Here is a 19,781-nt window from a genome sequence, read left to right on the forward strand (position 1 = left end):
AGCTATGGACAGCTTGTGTTCTCAATAAAGAATCCTAATGAAGAAACAACCAAGTTTCCTGGTCTCCGGTTCTGAGTTTCCTACACCAGTGTGACAGCCTGTTAGATAACTTTTTTTCTTCAATTATCTACAGTCTTCTGCAATGCCCTCCAAATCTCGTGAAGCCTGACAGTGCACTTGGAGAACCAATTAACAGACACAGAGACCAGATTGCTGCTCAGTTGATTCTCAGTTTAATACAGTTGGACAGAGGATACATGTGTCAGTACACGCGTTAGCCTGTTTTCTGCTTGCCTCAAAGTTGCAGGCAGGAAAACCACAGACAGGAAGGGTAGACAGCGCACAGAATGCAAACTCAAACAGGGTGACAGAGAGCCAAAACATATTTTACACTGGCACAAATATCACATCACGGTAAGTCTTCAGGAATTAATCTTCAGGATTATAATGATATCGAGCTCTAGGGATTCTGCTTTTAGTTTAGATTAATTTACAGACGCTTTACAATCTGAAATATACAGAGGTGGAAAGTAAACATGTAAATGTTCAACACTGCTACAGAAAATCTATACTCTCCAATTAAAGTGTCTGGATTGTGATATTTAAAGGAAGAAGCCCGAGTAAATAATCTGATAAATTATTTAATGTTTTTATTTCACCTATTTGAAAATGCTCAATAATAATAATACTAATAAACTAGATTGAAAAGTTTGTGGAGACAAACTTTAAGTTTGCTTGAGAAAGTTTGGACCGGAAAGTTTGAAGAAGTTTAAAGTAGTTTGGAGTTTAAATTAGTTTAAAGTTTAAATAAGTTTGAAGTTTAAAAGTAGTTTTAAAGTTTAAAATAGTTTAAAGTAGTTAGAAGTTTAAAGTAGTTTAAAGTTTAAAGTATAGTTTGAAGTAGTTTAAAGTTTGATAGATAGATAGATAGAGCAACCTCGGTTGCTAGGGTGTTTCTAGTGGGTTGCTAAGGTGTTCTGGGTGGTTGCTAGGTGGTTGCTAGGGTATTCTGGGTGGTTGCTATGGTATGACTAGGCGGTTGCAATGGTATTTTGGGTGGTTGCTAGGGTGTTGCTATTGCTTGGGTGTCCCTATTTTCCTGAACTGCTTTTACATGCCCTTCACTCAAAGCATTCTTGATTTTGGATCCTCCTCCTTCCTAATGTTATATTCAGCCCACGCATCATACAGAGTTTGTGCCGCACTGGCATTGAGTGTTTGGAAAGATGATGTTGCTTTGCGCCGATTCTGATACCCGTCGTGTGTAAACGCGCAGGTCAGCCTAACTGAGCCCTCCCCATTAAAATAATTGTTTATTCAGAGGCTACACTTTTTCTTTAGGTCTTTAATGATTATTATTATTATTTTTTAAATTAAAGTAACAGAGTAAAAAAAAAAAAAAAAGGAAATGCTAAGGCGGGGCTGTGCTAAGCTAATTTCTGACGAGGCTATAAATATATATATATAAATCGAGATCTCCGAGACAACTTCATGACCGAATCTTTTGAGCCCGTTCTTTATTCCACTCGTCTTCCTTTATGTGGAACGCCAGAGGAAGAACTTTAGGCCCTATTCTAACGTTCTGAAACGCAAGTATCAAACACAAAACGCAAGTAACTTTGTGGGCAGGTCTTGGGCGCTGTTGCTATTATACCGGCGGGATAAATGACTCTTGTGCCCGACGCAAATCTAAAATGGGTTGGTCTGAAGTAGCTACATTACTCATAGGTGTGGTTTGGGCGTAATGTGAAATAAACCAATCAGAAATCACAGCCGGTTCACAGCCGAGGAGGCCGACGTTCTCATCAGGGCCGTAAAAGACAGAGAAGTGACATTGTACGGGGATGGGAGAAACCCACCCAAATTAACTTAGGTTAAACAGGTGTGTAATAGTTTTGGTAAATGTGTAAGCTAGATTTATGCCTATTTTTTCACATTCTCATGGACACCACAATGATTTCAATTGTGTGGAATATGTTTCCTTGTAATTATGTATGGTTTGCAAAAATGTCAACTGCTGCGTCTGTGTGTAGATGAGAGAAGCAAAGTGTATGCGCGTTGTGCACACGCTACATTATGGCCAAGCATGCACCCTTAAAATAGCGTCTGAACGCGCCACTGACTTTAGACTAGGTTTTTCCTGGTCTGTGGCAGAATTGTTTTCTGGAACTGCAAAATAGCACCAGGGAACGTTTGAGCCAGAACACGCTGCCTCTTTTCGCTGAACCGACCCCGGGAGCGCAAGTTCATTCCCTAATTTGCCAACGTGGGTCTGTGGAGGGGAAAATTCGGTGTGCGTCGGGTGCAAAATAGGAATGATACATGCGTCGGTGTGCAAAGATGGGTGCAAGATAGGGCCCTTTATCTGAAAATATCGCTTTCCAAGCATTGCTATTTTTCATTTCCGCTGCTCTTGGTAGGTTGTGTTGGTCATTATGGAAATGTGTCTGTGTTCCTTCATTTGCATATTATCATTAGATCGACAGCAGAACTTTTACACTTCAGTCTGCGCTTTTATGGGATATCGTGGTCTTACGCTAATTTGACCTGTTTATAAATCTGGCCCTAGATTATTACTATATTATTATACTACCTATTACTAAATGACAACTCAGCTACTGTTTTTAGTAGTGTTGATAAATGTCAAATTATTTTCCCACAGATGCAAATGGAAATCTTGCACTTAAGCTGTTACCTGTTTTACTTCCACCAGTCAGTCAAAGCTTTCATTGACATTCAACCCGTAAGTGCAAGACATTTACCTTGATTATTTTATGACTTGACCAGGTATTTTTTAAAGACCAATAGCGTGTGATTCATTGATCACATTCTGCTCTGTGTGGGAAATGTCTGGAGTTGCTTCTTCCCTTTCCTTCAGGAATGTCTTTAAAACTCTCTTCCCACACACACCAATTAATCATTTTGAATCTCAGAACTTGGATGATGTGTCACCCTCATTCCTGTCTTCTTATTCCTAATTTTATCCAAGTGGTGTTTAAGGAGTGCATCATAATGTGACAAAAGTTCAACTGTGCCGAGGAAATTGCCATTATGCACATGTAACACTTGTGTGATGCTTTAATCAGTTTGTGGTAAGTAACAGGTAAAAATGTTCCCTGGAAACCCGACCTAATCACTGGCCCTCAGAAGATTTAGGTATCACAGGAGGCAGGAAAACACACGGACTAAAATTTTAGGGAAATATAGTTTATATGTGCGTTGAGAGAAAAAAAAAACGTGAAATAATAATGTATGAACCGTATTGTTGGTTTATTGCTGTTTATGCTATGCCTCGAAGGAATGTGCTTGTGGTATATTGGTGCATTACAGTTACAGGATTCAATATACAATTACCCGGTGCTCCTACAAAGATGTCCCGAAACCTCCCTTTTCCATCCACAATACCCTGGAGGACTACAGAATAGTAGCCTTTTCTATTCAGGTAGTCCCCTCCTCTGACAGGTGGCCGCTGTATTTTTATGTGGCATCCATCTATGGCACCTGCAATACACAATAACAATGCACAGTTTATGACAGATATGCAATTTGACTAGTGGTCATTTTTTATTGACTGATCCTATAATACAGTGTATATTAATGCTCTGAGTATGCTCTGTATATTAATGCTCTCAGTTTTTAAATCTTAAACATCTTTATTAATTTGGAAGGGACAGTGCGAGTTGATGAACGCGGTAGAAGTTATGATTTTGATGCACATTTGCACCTCCCTCTTCGAGTGCTGCTATGTGTGCCCTATAGTGTGTCTGAGCATATCTGTAACAGTGTGCACTGTAATGACATGTTTGTAGTTTTGTTACCCTGTACAATGCCATGTCTGCGGTGTATACCTTGCAGTTGTGAAAACTTAAAATGTCCCTATCCCCTGGCCCTGGGGATGAGTAAAAGCTATCATAATGTACCTATGATGCAGTCAATGCCACACATCGCCCTGAAGGCAGCAGAGGTTAACATCTTTTCACACTCGGTGAACCAGCTGACAAAAGTTGGAACCATAGTGCAAAAGGTTCTCAGCACTTCAACCACACATCTGTAAAATAGGATACAACAGATTAGAACAGGTTTTTATGAGCATAACACAATTCATTATCAATCAGGATATTTCAAACTGTTTATTCTTCAATTGACCCTTCGCTAAGCCCCGCCCTCCTTAGTTACTGTTGCTACGCCTGTCAAGCTTTTGCGCCTGGCACGTCTATTACAGTATGTATGCACCGGTTTCAGACATTCCCAAGGAGATAATTAGTCATTTTTGGCGAACAGGTGAAAATCTGAGAGAGCAAGACAAAAGGGACTGCAGTATGCATTCGAGGGATATATCCACGACATAATATGCAAACGATTAGAGAATAATTTCATCAAAATTGAAGCTAAAGCCTATAACGTTAGGTCCCAGCGCAAGCAGCAGCCGCCTCATAGGCTGACCATTCAAATGGGAAACACACAAATTGAGGAACAGCTATGTGCATGCACAGCAGGGTGAGTGAAATTTGAAAATCTAATATTTATAAATCAAACAGCTTATCCATAAGTATTGTGGAATAAACACAAGACATTAGCCTGACCACTTTGCAATGATAACATTCTCCCGCTTATATTTTTAGTGCGCCAGGCTACAGCTCACACGTCGTGGGTCACATAAGTGACTACTGTTTATGAACTGATTAAGTTTGCATACCAACCTTTTCCTTGGAGATCTCCGGCAAGTAGTGATGGGAAGTCCGGTTCTTTTCCGCGAACCGGTTCTTTCGGACAGTTCGTTTCAATGAACCAGTTCATTCACCAGTTCTTTTACGTCATCACGTAATGACGTCAATTCTATCATCCCGGCGTATAAATATACATTCAAATAAAGGCATTTGTAATCATAACTTCAGTACTCATCGTCATAATCATCTTGGATAGGTTTCTTACATTTACGTTTTGAAAATGAACCCTGTAGTAGGCCTAAGGCAATGCGCAAACGCGGATGTTTTACATGAAGTGAATAAACTGGTCTTCATCATTTTTATTTTATTTGCAATGAAATAAACTTACATTTCGCCGAATTCGGCCCCTCATTCAAGTCATTGGTTCACCCGTGCTCATGTAACAGCACAGCACATAGACAGTATATAAAGACAGCATCAGTTGGCCAAAAGAAAGTTCGGTTCAGAGACGGTGCGATCACGCATGCGCAGTCTCTCCAGCTCATCGGTTCTCCGTATCGAACGTGTCCGAAAGAAACAGTTCTCGGTTCTGTGCTGGTGATCCGAGAACTGCTGCAACAACCAGTTCTTGACTCGAGAACCGTAGCATGCCTGTGTGTGAGCTGAAAACTACTGAAACCTTACTAGGCTAAATCAGTCGACAAAACTAAAAACTCGATGCATGTCTCCAGTATGTTTAATACGTTATGTTTTGATTAACACATTATAAACATTTGCACCCTTTAAAACCTTGGCAAGAGTTTAGGCTACGTCAAAAACGTATATCACCTTACTTAGAAATTAAATTATCTGTTCCTGAAAATAATGTTTTAGTATAATAATAAATGTTTAGTTTTATAATCCATTCATTGTTTCCAATCTTTAAAATAATACAGTGAAAAGGCAGTAGCCTATGTGATAAACATGTTTCTAACATGTTTTATTTTGTTACACTTCTTGATGTTCAATAAAATAGGCTACTTAAGAAACATGCATTTCGTCCCTCTGAAAAAATTGCACGCATGCTCAGCTCATCAGCTCATCGGTTCTCCGTATCGAACGCGTCCGAAAGAAACAGTTCACAGTTCTGTACTGGTGATCCGAGAACCGCTGTACCTGTACGTTCAGTAGTGCGCGCATGCTCAGTATCTGCTCGTGCTCATCACTTCTCTCAGCACAACATCTCAGTTCAGTGAACTGTTGGATTTACTGGAGTAACATATATGCCTACTCCGGGATATTGGTTTATTTTGAGTCGAAGGGACTGTCAGGACTCAGGCATGTCCGAAAGTGAGTAACTTAACTTGTGGATCAGCGCTGACGCAAGACGCGAACTGTTTCGAACGATTCAGTCCGATTTAGTGTACTGGTTCGACCAGTTCACTAAAAAGAACCGGTTCAAAAGAACGATTCGTTCACGAACTGGCCATCACTACCGGCAAGCCCCCTGGTTTACTTTTACTAGAACTAACACCGGGAGAGTCGCGATCGGATTGGGGTACTAGTTTGGCCGTCGATTAACAAAATGCTGAAATATATTTTTAAGTAACGTTAAGTTATGTCAGTGAGCCTCCGTCTTGCCTTTAATCACACTGCTTGATCCACGAGCTGGACAATAACTTTATTCTAGAGCTGCTATAAAGCCAAAACACTTTACTTTTAATTTCCTATTATCAATGTAAAGCTGCTTTGGAAAAATCTACATTGTTAAAAGCGCTATATAAATGAAGATAACGCCCGGCATTTCTCCCCTTGGGTTTTAGGTTTCGGGAAGGGAACAAAATCCATCACCCCGTCCAATCTTTTAGGATACCGGGTATCAGATTTGCACAATCCATACGCACAACGCTTCAGCATGTTTCCCTCGCTCGAAAGCTTGCCAGACCTCCCGCGCCTAGTTACGGTTGCTAAGCCACGATTGGCCTGTGGCGGTTTTCGGGCGTGGCTTAGCGAAGGGTCAATTCTAGCATCAGTCTGTTAATCGGTTTTCTAGCAGCAATGTAACACCTAAACTCTCTACCTGTGTGCAGATGATTGGGACAAATTGAACTTGTCTGAGATTTCTCGAAAGCTATTCTGGTTTGCCATGTACCAGAGAAAGAGGAATCTTAACACCTCCATCATGCTGGTCCCCTTTCAGACCATGCTGTCTCAGGACCTCAATGAGGTAGACAAACTGCGAATGGGTGACCCGGAGATGGCGGTAAAATGTCTGCTCATCCATATGGAACTGAAGCTCCCATTCTATGCCAGTCTTCAAAATCGTTGTCTGTGTCAGGAAAAATTTAGCAATAGCATTTCTGAAAATTAAGTTAAAACAGGCTTAATGAATGAATAACAAAATCTTAATAATGGGATTATCCTTTAGGAGCTAGGCCATTGATTTCACTGTAGAATATTGAATTATTGGTCTTCACTGAACTGTGTGTAGGATATTGGTGAGTGATTGTGTATGTTTGTGTGTGTGTGTGTGTGTGTGTGTGTGTGTGTGTGTGAGAGAGAGAGACTGACAGAGAGAACAGTTGAAGCAGAAAAAACTTCTAGTTCTCACATTCACATTGCTGGGTCATGCTCATAAACTGGTGGTCAGGTGCCTTCAGATGTAAGGTTTCTCTAACGTTAGAGAAGGGCCAAATCGTTTATTAAAATCAGGTATTGCTCTAACGTTATTTATCCGCAAATGTTATGCATTATCAGCAGCTATTCTAGCATTAACTAGTTTTCAGTCCATTGAGTGCAAGGATAAATTAATACCAAATACATTTCCAAATATACAAATAAAGTAAAATAAAAGGTATAACAGCTTATCTTGCCTTAAGCGCCGTTTTCCCATTTACAAATGCGCATAAGCCCCGTAAGGTCCGCCATGCTGGTTTGTTTACATCTAGCTACCACAATTCCTTGCGCTCAGGTAGTTTGGCGTGACTGGCCTGGAACGCTACAAAGTCGTGAGTCGTGGTTTGAAGTCGTGATTTACGTGCTCAAAAACCTGCCTGGAACGCAGCAATAGTTCCAAAATGAGAGTTGAACGGACGTCTTCGACGTCATCTGACCGTGAATTCCACGTCTCTTCTGCGTGTCCGTGGCCGTCTAAATGCGTCGTCATCTGTGTGTTTAAATGTGTTGCTGCATAATTTAAGTGTATATATAAGCCTGCATATAAAATAATCACACACCTATTGTGTAACATCGTGAAAGGCAATCAAGTCTTGAGGTTTACACATCTTGACAAAGGTTCTAAAAAGGTCCAAAATTGGTCCAGTCAGACCTGAACGTCAATAAAACGTTTTAATCACGTGTACATCACAAACATCATGTGAAATTGAAGACTGGAGTAATGATGATAAATTCAGCTTTGATCACTGGAATAAATTACATTTTAAAATATATTAAAATAGAAAACAGTTATTAAAATGTAAAATAATATTTCACAATATTACAGCTTTTTTTGTATTTTTAATAAAAAATGCAGCCTTGGTGATCAGAAGAGACTTCTTTCAAAAACAATCAAATTAGTACATTTTCCAAACTTTTGACTGGTAGTGTATATTAGGTTGTGTTGTCACTAAGGTAGACTTCGTTTTAAAATAAGATGCGACTGTAAAGTTCTCACATACAGTGGGGAGCCCTCTGGGACTGGGGTTCACTCTGGGACTGGGGCGTCCTCTGGTATTGGGGCGTACTCTGGTACTGGGGCGTCCTCTGGTATTGGGGCGTTCTCTGGTACTGGGGCGCCCTCTGGGACTGGGGCGTCCTCTGGGACCGGGGCGTCCTCTGGGACTGGGGTGCCCTCTGGTACTGGGGGCGTCCTCTGGGACTGGGGTGCCCTCTGGTACTGGGGGCGTCCTCTGGGACTGGGGTGCCCTCTGGTACTGGGGCGCCCTCTGGTACTGGGGCGTCCTCTGGGACTGGGGTGCCCTCTGGGACTGGGGTGCCAGTGAAGAATTTGGGACAGGAGACAATACTGAATAGACATTAAAAACAAAAGTGTGAAAAATAAAACATAAAAGTTATTTAAGGTAAGAAAGGACACATTCATGAATGAACACTATAACTGTACGATTACAAACAAATCCTCTTTATGTGAATGACATTAAACAAGAAAACAATACTATGCCTCTTTCGGTTCTCCCAGATGGCCAAGAGAACGATTCATTAATTCTCTCTCTGGAAGATGGCTGTTTGTTATGTGACCATGCGAGACAAATTGCACCTTGCATGTAATTTCATTAAGTACAATAAACATAAAAACATGCAAAAAAAACATTTAAATAGTAAATTTTATAGTAGTGTAAAATATTAAAATAAATCACTTTTTAAATCAAAGTTTTGGGATATTATGTTGACATTCAGGCAAAACACCTGACTCATGGAATACATTTCTACCTCTAAATGAGAATAACATAATAATAAAGGCAAAAGTGTATGCACTTTGGAGGCAAGCAATGTGTTTGTAAAGTGTGGGAATGCACTCCTGGATGCACCAAAAAAAAAAAAAAAGCATCAGTAGCACCTACGTCTCACAGTGTCGTTGCTTAAGGGTATGGATCAGAGCATGTGAGCGGAGTGGAGCGGGAGCAAGCGGGGAGCGCGAGCGGGCGGATCTTGGACAGAGCGCAGAGCGGCAATTTCAAAAGGACGGAGCGTCGCATTTCCCGCTCCAATTTCGCTCCGCTCCGCTCACACCACGAGTCTGAAGCATGCTCAGTCAAGCCTGACCCTGAATCCAATTGTCTTGCACAGTCATCAACAGTAGACTATTTTCAGGCAAAACTCGGCTCAATAATGGAGTTCAAAAAGTAAAATGAGAATTCATACAGGTGTAGCCTATCAATATAAGTCGCTCCGGAGTAGCCTATAAGGCGCATCAGTCAAAAAATGCGCCATGAAGAAGAAAAAACATAGGCCTAGCCTCGCACTGGACTATAAGTCACATTTATTTAGAAATTAAAAAAAAAATTTATGGACAGGACAGTTCTCCGTTACGGACGTGAGCGCTCTGAAAGCGGCACTAAGACTGCTTTAAAACTTTCACTCAGACCTCAAACAGAAAGCACAAAGCCTGTCTTTAAAATTAATTTCGTTTTGTATTAATTGTATCTTAATTTTAATCAAGGTTTCATCAACCATTGTCTGGATTTAATAAGAAATAAATATATTAGAAAATAGATAACCACGATACGAAGGCGCCGGCGTGAACCTGGAGTTTGTCTCATGAATGAACCGAAACTCAGCGTATAGCCTACTTGCCTCACACACCTGAGACATATATATAAAGCTTGAAATGTCTACTTTTAAACAGAACAATTCAAAACGAAAGAAAACAGACTGCTCTCCCGTATGAAATGTGCATTTCTCTCAGGCGCGTTCACTACTGCGAAGATCACGAGTCAGCATCTTTCCAGCCGACAGACATAAAAAAAAAAAAAATGTCTTCTGCTATATTTTACATATTCATAATCATTTTGCCGGTTCGTTGTGACAGCTTTTAGGTGCCCTTACATGTTACGTGAACGCATCAGCACTGAAAACATAGAGATTTTTTTTCTTTTGGGGGCATTTTGTTTGTTTTCAGACTTTCTCATTTGCCTGCGCGATGTTAGAGGACGCCGCTGTTAATAAAGTTGCGAGTAGGCCTACACATTGGATTCACGTTTATTATTATAGGCTATTTAAAAAAATACCCCAGTTTTTATGCCAGTCGTATCATTTTAATAATTTTTGTTGTATTTATCCGCCACACACCTTGAAGGCCGGTCCGTGTCTGATATTGTCTGATTTTAAACCGGTCCGTGGCGCAAAAAAGGTTGGGGACCGCTACAAGTGATATACATGTAGATTTTTTTTCCTTTTTTGGAGCGAGCGGGGGGTGATTTGAGTGGAGCGCGAAGCAAACTGCGTTGAGCGCTGAGCGAAAATGAGCGGAGCGGCCTGATGTAGCTTTGAGCGGGGGAGCGGAGGGGTGAACAGTTCAGTGAGCGATGAGCGGAGATTCTCACCGCTCCACTCCGCTCACATGCTCTGGTATGGATCAATCACACTATCTTGATACTGATGTTTACTGTCATGAAGTCCGCTATCACCTGTGTAAACAAAATACACCAAAACAATTTATATACATTTTGGAGTTTGATATCAAAATATATAAAAGTCCTTTTTGAAAGCATGATTCTTTGTCGTAGTATTAAGCAAAAAAGGTCAAAAACTTACAACTTAACGTAGGGTAGACAAAGTCAGGGGTCGGCACGTCTCATCCAAGTGTGTTGGACATAAAACTTGATCTTTAGCACAAACAAGGACATATGACAAATTAGGACATTAACAAATGTGTAGACTGTTTAAGCCATATCTACACAATTCATATCTACAGTTTACCATACCTTCTTTTATTATTGCTTGAAGAATGTGCAACATCTTCATTTGTTTTGTGTTGACCTTCAACTGTAAATCAAATAAAATTGTAATTAATGATATTAACCCCCCCAAATAACAACTCCAATTTGTTTAAGTGTATTTTCAAACTGAGGCATTTACCTGGCTTGGGTTTTGGATGGTTATATTTTGGAGGAGGATCTGGGTTGGACACAGTCCATTTATCAGCTTGTTTATTTTTATTTCGATTAGGTTCTACTTTTCCTTTGTACAAAACAAAAGCAAAGTAAGTTAATCCAACACTTATGCCGAGCTTTTAATACAGAACAGTATTTAACAATTTACATGTGCAATGATTAGGCAATCAAATCATTGTAATTCCATAGCAAAAAACTTCTTCCTCATTTTGAAGGGCTATAATTAAAATTCTACAAAGAGAATATTTATGATTAGGCTAAAGATGCACAATAACATAATAAAAGTTGGCAACTCATGTTTTTTGACTGCCAGGAGACTTTGACTAAGCTGGGTTAACTCAATGTCAGTCACGTCACTGTCGTTTTCAAGGTCCAAGTCTAAATTGAATAAAACAGAAATAAATTTGTGTCAGTTTCAGGTTCACATATGAAAGACAGTGCAAGACTGCATTAACAAATGATAGTCTAAAGCCGTTTTGAAGCACCAAATAATAATGTACCATGGAATGTAGTCATATAATATCAATAATGTAGTCATGGAAGACTTTCCTCTCTCTAGTTCTTTTTGCTTCGCCCCGATTGTCCATTACCTAGAAGGACAGAGTTTAACTTTCAGGACACTAAATTCTGTCCATTTATTCCAACAGTGGAAAAGCATAATAATTTTAATATAATTTTGCATCATACATGCTAGTAATTGTATATACAAAAGAATGTTGATTGTTGAATTACACCCAAGTCAGATCATGCTGATCACCGTTAACCACAAGATTAAAACCATCAGGTGGATTTAATGTTATCGCTAATTAGTGTGTTAGGTGCTTTTCCAAACCTTACTGAAGTAACAGTGAAAATATTATATAAAAAAAAAAAAGAATAATTAGGCTACCAAAGTCTAGTCATTCTTGTTTGTGCAGCAGAGGGAATATAGCGTAACCCTGATTGTAAGGAAGACACACAGCCTTTTTGTAGACGCTTTCTCTGTTTGTCAGTATTCGCTTTGCCATTGTCAAGTCACTGCTGACAAACATAATGTTGAAGAGCTTTGAGTTGCATGGCTTTTCAAAGACACTGTCACAGTCAGTTTCCCTAAACACATCCATCCATAGCGTTCCATCGCTTCGTTTCTCCTGGATAAATCCCACTGCATTATCCATCAGGAACACACAGTTGTCAGGCATCTTTGCTGTTAGCTTGCTTGTATTTCGGGATTGTCTGGCATGTCTTTCAGTACATTGTCTTTCAGCAAGTCTTTTTGTGACTTGCACTAGCGGTTGTTTGCCACTTCTCACCATTTTTTTGATAACCTGTAAGTGGTTCTCAAACGGAAAACATGAAATATTGTTCAAAGGGCTGTGGAAGTTTGCAGCATTATCTGATAAGTATTTGATGGGATGAATGTTGTATGTTGGAAAGGTGGGTCTATAAAAATCCACAGAGCCATCCACACAGTGCTCCAGAATGTTGTGCGCGTATCTTAGATAAGACTCTCTCTTCACATCTGCTTCATCCAAAAGAATGCTCATACCAACACTCAGACAAAGAAAGTGGTGATACTGGTCATTAGGAAGCACATCCTTCAAGATTAATGGTCCTGTATAGAGCATGAACTGACGTAGCTCAGTAGCTTTCCACCTATCCAAGTCTTCCATGCTTCTTGGCTGCCTTGCAAACTCTGCAGGCAAAGCTTGTTTCAACTGACTAATGTTCATTTGTACTTGCTCTCTCTGAGCCTTACTCAGTCGACAGATAACTGGCCCACGCCACAAGTATGTCAGCAGCCTTTTTGTGGCTCCAAGACATACTAGGTGCATGTAGTCAAGGGGGAACTGTTTCACACACAAAATACCAGCTCTAACAAGAGGTGATATTTGTTTTTGATGGTCAGGGTATCCAACTCGGTTGAATACCTCATCTGTTCTTCCTTCAGAAGGACCCTTCGTCAAGTAAACTACTCTCCTTTCGATCATTTGTGCTACTGCAACACATCGCTCACATCCATGCAGACTATTGTGACTTTTTATACATTTTAGAAATGACCTGGCTTGTGCATCACAGATGATCGCCTTCACTGTAACTGTGTGAACCAAATTCTGGAATGAAACTCCATTTTGGATGAGCGGTTGCAACTCCTCCAAGAAATCTTGTAAAAACTCCTCAACAGGGTCAGGCTTGCTGGACCTATAATACAAATGGCTGACAGTTCTGAATTTAACCAAGAATGGGCCAGAAACACATTTGACTTGATTTAAACAATGGCACGCCATCCACATTAAAGCACAGTTCAACTTGCCCTGGCAGTGTCTCTTTTGAAATGTGTTCAAGAAGGTAACGCTCAATACCATAATAAATATACTGTCCATTGCATTTATTTTGAACTGGCACTCCTTGTGGAGTATCAAGAAGGCTTCTAGCATCTTTGGGAAGTCTATGGCCATGGTGTCTGAGCACACAAAGAAGCTCATTTAGTGCCTTGTGGGTTTGGATTGTAGCAGTAGCCCAACTAGCCAAGTCTACGTGGAGAGAAGGTGTTTCATCAGTTGAATGTAGTCTCATCCAACTGCTCAGACTCTGTTTTAGTAGAATCTGTGTCATAATTGTGTTCTTCATCGGTATCACCCCTAATGGACACTGCTACTGTGCTGATGGAAGAACTACAGGCCTCTATAGGATGTAAATCGTCAAATGTTGATCCCTCCGCGAGTGGACTGCCATCCCCCGCCAAGGCTGGCTCCACTGACCCCTCGGATTCAGAGCTGCTACCATGTTCCACTAAAGCATCACCGCCTTGCCCTTCGTCGTCTCCACTTCTTTTGGTATTCAGAGGACATGTTTAGCAATTCTAAAATTACAAAATATTTTTAAAGCAGTTACTGAAAACGTACATGTTCAAATCCAGCTAAACATTTCATTCTATTTCAGATAATTTACTTTCTGAAAGAAACTCTCAAAAGGCTACATTAATAAGTTACAGTAATAACTTTGACTGTATCATTACACATACTTTATACTATGGTATACCGTTGTATAAGTTCAAAGTAACTTTAAGCCTAATAGCTCATTTTAGCCAAACTCAGTAAATTGCAGTTGACAATGTGGGCATCATTTCTTTCGGTTCATTCATGTCAAACAAGTAAAACTCAAGCATGTTAATCTAATAATACAAAATGTACGTACCCAACAGTAGATTTTTAATAATTTTTTTTGAGATTGAACACAAACACAAATCCAAGATGGCCGCACATGTGTAGCTGTGTTTGTTTGTCTAAAAGTCTGTCTAATGTTTGCTGAGCCCAACGTTTTTAGATGAAATATATTATAACCTGAATCTACCAAGAAGTGGAATTTTTATATTTTCTATATTTTAATGCCTCAGCTTTCTGGCTAATTGCTGCCCGTTGCCTGCACCATCTCAGCTGCTAAGTTTTGCTGGATTTGTCTGCTGCTGCTGCTGCCTGCCTGCGCTGACCTGGCTAATCAATTAACCCTCACTGCATGCTGCTCTTGCTGTTTGGCTTGCATCTCCTTGCTGTTGCTGCTGCCCATGTCTCCTCACTACATGGTCCTCTACAGGCTTCCTGCTTGGCCTTACTGCTGCTAAGTTTTGCTGGATTTGTCTGCTGCTGCTGCCTGCCTGCGCTGACCTGGCTAATCAATTAACCCTCACTGCATGCTGCTCTTGCTGTTTGGCTTGCATCTCCTTGCTGTTGCTGCTGCCCATGTCTCCTTGCCGCATGGTCCTCTACAGGCTTTCTGCTTGGCCTTACTGGTAATCTATGGTACGCTTATTGCTGCTTCACCTGGCTTCGACTGGTAAGACTTCGCTTTTGTCTACACCTGTGCCTGTTTGTTGAGCCATAAAACTTTTCAGCCTTTTCTCTGCCTGTATACGCAGTCATCTGCCAAGCAAATTGCACTCCAATTTAAGCAGCAACTCTATAGTGCCGAAAATGACTCTTTTTTTGTTGAGTTTTGTTTTGCTCTGGGGACACGGGCATATGAATGTCTTTGATGAAACCTCTTTAGTGAAGGCTTGGGGTCCCTCATTTGTTCCCAGTATGACTTGCTCCAGGCCAGAGCTACCTGTGCAAAAACTACAGCCCCTCTATAGTGTTCCTTCTGAATCCCTTCTCCGTTCTTTGTGCCTTGCTGTTATGAAAAGCTTCACTGTATTATCTGACAATGATCTCATGTTGTTTTTTAACTCATTACACACTAAAAATTCTGTGAGCCGTGGTGCAACTATGAAACAGAGATGTTTGATTATTATGTTGTTAATTATCTGTGGTGATGTGCAACCAAATCCTGGCCCAGTTGATATTGACTCTAAGATCTGCAATACTCCGGCTGATTTCAAAAACAGGTCTGGGTTGGGTATTATTCATTTGAATATGCGAAGTATGCTCCCTAAGATTGATTCTTTACGTATTTGGGCAAAATCCACCGATGCAGATATTATAATTCTTTCAGAAACATGGCTCTCTAAATCAGTCACAGACAAAGACATTGCTGTCAGTGGATACAATGTCTTTAGAACTGACCGGCCTCGTAAGGCCGGTGGCGTGGCTATATATGTAAAGAGCAAGTTCATTGCCAATGTAGTTTTGTCTATATCTGTGAGTAAACAACTTGAATTTCTGGCCCTAAATGTTGAGGTGTATAAAGGCATGACTGTCACTAGCTACGTTTACATGGACACAATCGGAATGAAATCAATCCGATTGATGAATCCGAACAAGGTGTTTACATGAATGATAAATAAAGAAATCGGGTTGATGTGCGCGTTTATATGTCACAAGTTTCAAATCGAATCTGATGTTTTGACATGCGCACACTGCACGAATATACAGAGTTTCCCGCTTTTCGCGCATAAATATTCTCCTCTATTGGTTCTTTATTTGTTTTAAAAAGCAGACGTAATATTAATTCGTCTCTATATAGTTTTGCCGTGCTGCTTATTGATCACGCAGTAAAAATGACCCTCCCCGCGGCCAAAACCAGTCGTGTGTGGATGAGAATCCAAAACAAGGACTGGTGGGACGTTGTCTTGCTTCACTTCACAGACGCGCGAGTGAAATAAGAATTTTAGAATGACGGGAAACTTATTAATATGACACTTTATTCAACAGGAAGAACAGCTCGTTCCGCGCGTCATACGTCATTACGCTAGTTAACGTCATTGCACATGCGCAGTCCTTTCAGTTTCGGTTTTCAATCCGATGAAGTGTTTACATGTTCTCTCGATCGGATTACAAAAGGGATAAACCACCCCTTTCAATCCGATCGAAATATCATTCGGATCGAGCTCAATCGGATCAATTAAGGTGTTTACATGAAGGTTTTTTAGTCCGATTGAGCCGTCAATCCGATTATAAGTGTCCATGTAAACGCAGCTACTGTTGTTGGAAGCTACAGACCACCCTCTGCTGTTGCTGACACCCTTCAGACGCTGTCTCAGCTTTTATCACAGCTGCAGTACAGTGAGATTGTCCTGGCAGGGGATATGAACTGGGACTGGTTCAAACCTGCTTCAGACGGATTGAAGGGTCTTTGCAGTGAATTAAATCTTACACAATTAATTGAGTCTCCTACTCGCCCAAATCCAAAACACTCAGAGAAATCTACTTTAATTGATTTGCTATTGACAAATGCTCCCCATAAATTTTCTGAAATTGGTGTGTTTGCTAATGACATCAGTGATCATTGTACGATTGCTGCAATTAGAAATGCCAAAATCCCAAAATCCAGGCCTCGACACATTGAAAAACGTGATATGAAACATTTCTTGAAGCATTAGGCTTATTGATGATGTTGAAATAGCCTGGAAATACTTTCATGATGGATTTTTGCAACTTATTAACAAACATGCTCCTTTGCGTAAGTTTAGAGTCAAGGGTCGAGACAACCCTTGGTTTTCGACGGAGCTTAGCAAACTTCTTCATGAGAGGGATGTGGCTTGGGCAAAGGCTAGGAAATCAAAGGTGGAGGCCGATAGGATTAATTTCAGACGACTATGAAACCAGTTTACAGCAGCTGTTCGACATGCCAAATCTGAATACTATCTAGCTGCTACTACAGACAATCTAAATAATCCTAGGACTTTTTGGAAGTCTATCAAGTCAATTTCTTTAACTAAATCTCGAAATGAACTGCCTCCTCATATCATTAGGGACAATATTACTATCTCGGAAAGATCAGCGATGCTAGAATGTTTTAATGAACACTTTGTTGCATCTGGTTTTTTGTTTGACCAATCTCCACCTCCAAAACCCTCCCCTTCTGATGGTAATGCTGCTGGAAGATGTTGTGTTGGCCAGCCTTTTTCTTTTACCTTTGCCCCGTTTTCACTCAATGATGTACATAATGCCCTAACGTCACTGGACATCAGAAAGCCTGCTGGCCCAGATTGCTTAGAGCCATATTTTTTAAAAATCGCTGCAGATTTTATTGCTAAACCGCTCATGTATATTTTTAATTTGTCCTTGGCTCAGAATGTTATGCCATCAATCTGGAAATCTGCCCATGTCCTCCCCTTGTTAAAGGGAGGAGATCCTACTTTGCTAAACAACTATAGGCCTATCTCCAACCTGTCTGTGCTGTCAAAGGTCTTAGAACGACTAGTAAGTGAACAACTGAAAGAATTCCTGAGTGTTAATAATATTCTCTCAGAGTTTCAGTCGGGTTTCCGAAAGGAACATAGTACTATCTCTGCTTCACTGAAGGTTGTGAATGACATCATTGAGGCACTGGACAGCAAAAAGATGTGTGCCGCTCTTTTCATCGATCTTTCTAAAGCTTTTGATACGGTGAACCATTGTATTTTAAAACAGAGACTGCTCAACATTGGTCTTTCTGAGAAGGCAGCTGGTTGGTTTGAAAATTATCTTTCAGATAGGACTCAGTGCGTCACCTTTGACGGTGTATCTTCAAGTTTCTTACAAGTTGTATCAGGGGTTCCACAGGGATCGGTGCTGGGCCCACTTTTATTTACCATTTATGTAAATGACCTTGGTTCAAATGTCCACAATGCTCTGTTTCATTTTTATGCTGACGACACAATCATTTACACCTGTGGAGAAACCCTTCACCAGACCTTTCAGTACCTGCAGGATGCCTTTGACACTGTACAATCTCGGCTATCTGATTTGAAGCTTGTGTTGAATGCAAGTAAAACCAAGACGGTTCTGTTCTCAAATTACAGGAACTCCACAGTTATCCCTCCAAACATTGTTACCTTGCAGGGAAATCTAATAGAGCGTGTGGCTGAGTACAAGTACTTAGGGCTTTTACTTGACGACCATTTGACTTTTAAGGCTCATATCCTAAATTTAGCCCGGAAACTTAGGTTAAAGTTAGGGTTCTATTTTAGGAATAGGGCCTGTTTTTCTCTTGCAACAAGAAAGAAATTGGTCGAGGCTACCTTCCTGTCTCTTATGGACTATGGTGATTTTTTATATATGCACGCGCCTAATAAATATTTGCACCAACTGGATTCAGCTTATCACGGTGCACTGAGATTTATTACAGGGTGCAAACCCTTTACACATTGTTGCACTCTGTATAATCTAGTCCAGTGGCCCTCCCTTGCTCAGCGCAGGCTAACCCGTTGGCGATTGTTTATATATAAATCCATCATTGGGACATTGCCCCCTTATTTATGTAGGCTTATGTCCTTTAAGGCCAGCACTCGCTCTCTGCGGTCTAATGATAATCTCCACCTGGTTGTGCCTAGGGCTCGCACAGAGTTAGGGAAGCAAGCATTTAGAATTTCTGCCCCATCAGCGTGGAACCTGTTACAGAATGACTTAAAACTTGATAACTTGGTCTCCTTTGGTCAATTTAAGAGGCTAGTAAAGTACCGGGAAGCAGGCACAATGGGCACCTGTCCCTGCTTCCCAATTTAGGATAAGTCTATGGTGACAATGGGGGATGTCATGATGTTTTTTTTTTGTTTTTTTTTTGTTTTTTTTTTATGTTGGTCGATTCATTGTACTGTTAACGTATTATGTTTTGTATGTTCATTGTATTATTGTATTTTGTATTCTGTGTGTAACTTTTATGGCGGCCTTCTTGGCCAGGGCTCCTTCGTAAAAGAGACTTGTTCTCAAAGGATTTCCCTGGTTAAATAAGGGTTAAAAAAAATAAAAAAAATAAATAATATCGATACAACTCCCTCCTCAATTCCTCCTCTCCTCGTGGTTGTTCAATGTTCCGGAATCTATGGGGAGAACTCGTTAACATCTCACGAGATAATCTTGGGACAACACATGGGACGTAACAGCCACCTACGGATCATGAGGTGTTTGGATCTCAACAGTATTGCAGGAAGACTCAAAATGCATTAAGAACCAAAATATGTCTTCAAACTAATCAGATGCATATGTCATTTCACCACAAAATTGCTTTTGGTTAAAAATTATTTAATGTTTTACTGTTTATGAACAATAAATAAAGCGATCGGGTTGAAGTGTGCGGTTTCTCTCGATCGATTAGAAAAGGAATAAAC

At 40.4% G+C, this 19,781-nt stretch overlaps 1 protein-coding gene across 7 annotated transcripts in view; it reads left to right on the forward strand.

The window, feature by feature from the left end:
- The first annotated feature begins 331 nt into the window (after positions 1-331).
- Positions 332-19,781, forward strand: part of LOC311289702 (stonustoxin subunit alpha-like) — a 37,608-nt gene continuing 18,158 nt past the window's right edge. For 6 of the 7 annotated variants that reach the window (XR_014627202.1, XR_014627203.1, XR_014627204.1 and 3 more), the window contains exon 1: positions 332-414. The gene's annotated coding sequence lies outside the window, so the exon portion shown is untranslated. Of the gene's footprint in view, positions 415-2,662; positions 2,744-19,781 lie in introns of those variants that run through there. The other variant, XM_084407927.1, reaches the window with a different exon arrangement.

This window comes from Rutilus rutilus (assembly GCF_951802725.1).
Source record: "Rutilus rutilus genome assembly, chromosome: 4".
Taxonomy (NCBI): Eukaryota; Metazoa; Chordata; class Actinopteri; order Cypriniformes; family Leuciscidae; genus Rutilus; species Rutilus rutilus.